We start from the raw sequence: 6,401 nt of genomic DNA on the forward strand, positions 1-6,401 counted from the left end.
ACATATACAAACCCACCTGACCCTGTATGAACAACTAATTATCCCCCACTTCTTAAAGCTTGAATTAACTGTGATCAATCATATTTTTTAGAAAGAAAAAAAAAACTTAAATACAACAAAAAAGTGTGAGAAACGGAAAGATCCAAAAAAGCAACACATGCCACAATCTAAAGAAACCCAAGAAGACATGAGAAGAAAATTCACTAACATTTATTAGTCTTAAAAGGGTTACAAAACAGTTTCTTACTCATGTAAACCACAGATAGAGCCACTCTCCAGGAGAGGGTGACGGACCAAAATTACTCCGACATCACATTAACGAATAGAGGAGGTCACAAAAGACCCAAACAAGATCCGAAGAACTCCAGCCCTCACTTGTTTTAGTTAAGGTTACTAGTCATGAGTCAATAATAGGAAATCAACTGAGAACAAATAGCATCTGTCCATGGGAGAATTCCCAGCTCACCAAAACGAACACAAAGGCTCCTCTCACATTTCATTTATCTTGATGATACTTAAGACTTTCGGGAAAACATTCTGTGGGCTGGCTGGCATGATATGTTTTGAGATCTTTTGAGTTTGTGTTATTAAGGTTTTTGTAAGTCTATATACACTGAACAAAAATATAAACGTAACACTTTTGTTTTTGCTCCCATTTTTCATGAGCTTAACTTAAAGATTCGAAATATTTTCTACATACACAAAGGACCCATTACTCTCAAATATTGTTCACAAATCTGTCTAAATCTGTGTTAGTGAAAACTTCTCCTTTGCTGAGATAATCCATCCCACCTCACAGGTGTGGCATGTCAAGGTGCTGATTAGACAGCATGATTATTGCACAGGTGTGCCTTAGACTGCCCACAATAAAAGACCACTCTGAAATATGCAGTATGATCACACAGCACAATGCTACAGATGTCGCAGCTTTTGAGGGAGCGTGCAGTTGGCATGCTGACAGCAGGAATGTCTACCAGAACTGTTGCCTATGAATGTTCATTTCTCTGCCATAAACCATCTTCAAAGGCATTTCAGAGGATTTGGCTGTACATCCAACTGGCCTCACAATCACAGACCACATGTAACCCACACCAGCCCAGGACCTCCACATCCAGTATGTTCACCTCCAGGATGGTCGACCAGGTGGAGACCAGCCACCTGGACAGCTGCAGCAACAATCGGTTTGCATAACCAAAGAATTTCTGCAAAAACTGTCAGAAACTGTCTCAGGGAAGCTTATCTGCATGTTTGTGGTCCTCATCCGGGTCTGGACCTGACTGCAGTTCATCGTTGTAACCAACTTGAGTGGGCAAATGCTCACATACAAAATCCAAAACACATGCAAACTCCAAAACACGTACAAAATCTAAAACATGCAAACTCCAAAACACTTGCAAAATCCAAAACACATGTAAATTCCAAAACACATGCAAACTCCAAAACACGTACAAAATCCAAAACACATGCAAACTCCAAAACACGTGCAAACTCCAAAACACGTACAAAATCCAAAACACATGCAAACTCCAAAACACGTGCAAACTCCAAAACATGCAAACTCCAAAACACGTACAAAATCCAAAACACATGCAAACTCCAAAACACGTACAAAATCCAAAACATGCAAACTCCAAAACACGTACAAAATCCAAAACACATGTAAATTCCAAAAGACATGCAAACTCCAAAGCACATGCAAACTCCAAAACACTTACAAAATACAAAACACGTGGAAACCCCAAAACACTTGCAAACTAAAAAACACATGCAAACTCCAAAACACTTGCGAAATCCAAAACACATGCCAACTCCAAAACACTTGCAAACTAAAAAACGCATGCAAACTCCAAAACACGTACAAACTCCAAAACACTTGCAAAATCCAAAACACTTGCAAACTCAAAAACACTTGCAAACTCAAAAACACATGCAAATTCCAAAACACAACGGAAGTGCTCCAGGACGCTAGGGGCAGTGTTGAGCTTTTGTTACCTAGTAACTACACAAGCCAGGAAGTACCAATGACCGGATTTGGGTTTTGCAGCCTTAAAGGCTGCATTTTAAGGCCGATTACGTCACAGCGACAAGAGAAGGCTGTCCCAATTCAAAGGCTGCACGAAATGCGGCCCTCAAATGCGTCCTTAATTTCCCTGAATTTTAAGGATGGGTCGGTGTAGCCTTCATGGCCCAACATATCCCAGACTTCATAGTGCGGTGGTGGTGTGGATAATTTTGCCGAAAAAAGCAGTGGAAGTGGAGCGGAGGAAGAGTAAACTTTCAGAAGTAAGTACTGAATATTATGTCACCTATTTATGTGCAAATGTTTAATAAGGAAGAACATTAAACCATTATTGTTGGCCACATGTCGGGAAAGTTATGTGACATTAGCGATGTCTGTACTTTCAGAAATAACTTGGTTTTAAAGCCTTTACTTTAAAAATATATATATAGTCGACCTTAATCTTACAGAGATTGTGATGATTTTATGGATAATTAAAGTCAGTCATATATCCACAAACACAACAAGCTGAAAGTCAGTGATGCTGCTCGGTTTGCAGTCCTGAATATCACGGCACAAGCAGGATTTACTGCACTGTTAATGTGAGCTGTGTTATATTGCTGCCTCTGTTCGGTGGTGTCGAGCCAAACGGACTTTAACGTGTGTTTGAACGAGCTGACGGTTCACTCGTTAAGCTGAAAGAAAGATGCTTTTAATCGCAGGAGTCACACATGTGTTCACTGTACCATCTGGGAACTCTTCTTGTTTCGTAATAACACAAACACTAAATCCTCCTTCTTTTGTGCTGTTTTGTAGCAGTGTATACACCTGAGACTTTAACCTGTCTGTCTGTCCTGCACTCGCTCTCTGTTTCTTTCTCTCTGATTGTGTAATAAAAGTATGAACATGTGTTTATAAGTCACACTTGTGTTTGAATCCTGCAGCTTATCACACATTTGATTTCCATGTGTGACAACTGCAAGTGTCCAGAGTGAAGACAGACTGAGGGACACACTGCTGCACATCATCTGTGAGGCTTTGCACCCCTGATGATCCACCAGGACAAACTCAACAGTGTGTGAGGAAGAGGAGGAGGAAGAGCCAGCAGCAGCTAACAGATGGAGAGAATAGACAGACTGTTCCCTGTTTGTGAAGGACTGCTAGGAAGGTTTAGAAAAACTAATTGTCTGTCCTGAATCAGTCTTATTAGGTAATGTTCAAATAATTGTATCATTCCAGTGTTTTCAGTGTGGGAGAAAGTACTCAGGGTCTTCAAGTTCCACACTATGAAAGGCAGCAACAAATTTAATGTTCAGAAACCTAAAGTTTGTCTCAGCAGCAGAATGGAGCTAAAATAAATGTTGGTTTCAGTTCTATGAAGCTTTGAGTATTTTGGATCAGTAGCTGCTGTGTTTGTTGCATCATATTGCTGTAATTGTTTATATGCTTTATATATTCTGAGGTAAGTTGATCTATAGTGTTACATCATATTCTATAAGGATGTTATGTGTTTGTTTACTTTCTGCCCAGTTTGACCCATTTAGCAGAAGTCAGCCTGTTTAAGGCTCTGATATCTATTCTGTATGACTTAAAGCAGTTATGACATGGTCTGATTTTCTCACCCAATAAAGGAATATTTCATATATCAGTCTACTCTTCATTTTATCAGTAACAGTTATCACAGCTTGTACATTTTCTTTTTATAAATATATGTAAGCAATGAGCCAAATTTAGTAATGCCAACACACTGAAGGAACAACATTTGTCTCTTATATATGATACACCTATATATGCACTGTCAAAGATACTTGTCTTTGAGTGAAGATTTAAGGTGATAAGACATATAAATAACTGCAACTTGAATCTGTACTGAGGCTCAGTATTTGACACAGAGTTCATGTTCACTGCTGTAATAGCTAATAATGATTAATATAATAACTAGAATATTGGCCATATTATATTTACATTACCAAAGTGATATGACTTTAGTCTCATGAACAACATCAGCTAATTCTTATTTACTAACTAATCTTGAAATAACTGTTCAGTACAGAAATGAAGCCCAAAAATCATGTTTTACTGTCCTGTGGTCTCAGCCTCAGATACTTATCAAATCACACAAAGCTCTTGTAGAAACAAACAAACAAATGAACAAAATATGTTCTCCCTCATTTCTGTCAAACAAAGTTGTATGACACGTTTCCAGCGGTTAGTATCATGGTTGCTAGGCAACCTGGGAAGCGCGACGGAGACTAGACCGTCCCATACAGACAAACTTGCCGTTTATTTTGCAAATCGAGCTCAACACTGCCCCTAGCGTCCTGGAGCACTTCCGTTGTGTTTTGGAATTTCCATGTCTTTTGGAGTTTGCAAGTGTTTTGGAGTTTGCAAGTGTTTTGGAGTTTGCATGTGTTTTGGAGTTTGTACGTGTTTTGGATTTTGCAAGTGTTTTGGAGTTTGTACGTGTTTTGGAGTTTGTACGTGTTTTGGAGTTTGTACGTGTTTTGGAGTTTGCATGTGGTTTTTAGTTTGCAAGTGTTTTGGAGTTTGCATGTGTTTTGGAATTTGCAAGTGTTTTGGAGTTTGTACGTGCTTTGTCTCTAGGGGCCACCGTATGTTAGGCTTACTTACAGCAGCAGCACTTTCTGCACCTGCATAAACTCCAGGACACATTTACTAACGGTGTTTGTTGCTGTATGTGCTGCAGCTTTGAATTTTTTAATAATATATATTTTGTTAATATTTTGGCTATGGTGTCTTGTTATGAAATGTACAAGAGTAAAAGTGTTTTTAGCATGTGCTTCAAAGCTAAGTTTGACTGGGAAACTCAAAGCTCAATAGTCTGTATCAACAGAAATTCACTGCAGCCTATGTAATATTTCATGCGTCATAATTTATTCTACTCTATCTTGCAAATACATATTTGTGTGGCAATGTCATGCACAACACACACAACTATTAGATCCTTAAGATCAAACCCGTGTCATTCTTTTGGTCCACTGCAGTGCAGTAGTCAAAAAAAAAAAGAATAAGTGTCCACAAATGGCCAGGATAGAGCCCAGAGTGTTAATGTTTAAAATGTATAAAAATATTATTGATTACAATTCTTTACTGTTAATATCAACAATAAGCTTTTTATTTTGAAATTACAAGTTTAAAAAAATGCTGTTACATTTACATTTAATGCTGTTACACTGTAATCCTTTATTATAAGTATGGACACAGAATCAAGTGAACAACATTTTGAAATAAGTTTAATTGAAATTTTGTACTACGCAAAAAAACAAAACAAAAAACAACAACAACAACATATTAAACAAACAAACAAACCAACCAACAAACAAACACAGCCAGTGCCTTCATTTGTCCATTACATGTCAGACATAGCACTGACCCTTAGTCCCTGCTCATCAGCACATGCTTTCAAAAAGAGCTCCATGTCCTCTGCAAACTGAAAAACAGAGAGGAACAAGTCCCTTGCTCCAGTGTCTTCTTCCTCTGACATGTCTCTTAAGACCCTCTGCTGGTCCCCTTGATTTAAAGACAGATATTTTGGCATTGTTACGTGTCCACGGAAAAGTGCCTTATTTTGGACAACCCACTGCACAGCAGGACGCAGATCTTCAACAACTGCTGGCTCCTGTGTCAGGCAAATGGGGATAAAAACATAGTTATTTCTCTGTTGCAGAACAGTTTTTTAACAGTTATTCAAATGTCACTAACCATGTAATTACACTACTGTTTAAAGTGAATACTGACCTGACTTCCTGGAACTTGCGCTTTTTCAGTCTGAAAATGGGCACGTGTTGTCCTTCAAGCACAGCTTTGGCTTCCTCTCTCCAGTGTGCAAATAGCTTGCCAGAGATTAACAGAAAATGTTGATATTGTTAAGGTGTGTAAACTTTGACACAACATAGAACAGAAGTCAAAATATAAATACCTCCTGAGATCAAAGTTCTCCATCAACAGCAAGCACCACCATTTACGCAAGTAGGGCATGTCTGACTGTAAAATATTAATATGAAACATATTTAACAACTTTCAAAAGATTCAAGACTCCATTGCTGTGAAAGTAAATAGAATACTTACTATAGTATAGTCAAATGAAGCATCCAGTGCCACGTACAGGGCAGACTATTTGGAAGAAAAAATAAAAATGTCATTTTTTTTACAAGCTTAAATTAGCTTCTGAATCTCAAGAAGACAAGAGAAAAATTACCATCAGCATGAAGATCCCACAGTCAACTCCATCGTCTTGGCTTGGAAAACCCTGTATTACATTGAAAATAAAGGCTCGTTAATAAAATCCCTTAAAAGAAGACTAGTGTAATTCATATTATTCACCATACCTTCAAGTCAAAGCTCTTTTTTTCTGACCACTGCCCGGGAATGATCTTCACTG

At 38.2% G+C, this 6,401-nt stretch overlaps 1 long non-coding RNA gene across 1 annotated transcript; it reads right to left on the bottom strand.

Annotated features, from left to right (window-relative positions):
- Positions 1 to 5,391: 5,391 nt before the first annotated feature.
- On the bottom strand, positions 5,392 to 6,125 carry LOC143420459 (uncharacterized). Its single transcript, XR_013100291.1, has 3 exons — positions 6,089 to 6,125; positions 5,759 to 6,004; positions 5,392 to 5,639 (listed from the first exon to the last, which is right to left on the bottom strand). It is a non-coding gene; the product is annotated as an uncharacterized LOC143420459 (long non-coding RNA).
- Positions 6,126 to 6,401: the final 276 nt, after the last annotated feature.

The sequence above is a fragment of the Maylandia zebra genome, linkage group LG9, assembly GCF_041146795.1.
Source record: "Maylandia zebra isolate NMK-2024a linkage group LG9, Mzebra_GT3a, whole genome shotgun sequence".
Lineage (NCBI taxonomy): Eukaryota > Metazoa > Chordata > Actinopteri > Cichliformes > Cichlidae > Maylandia > Maylandia zebra.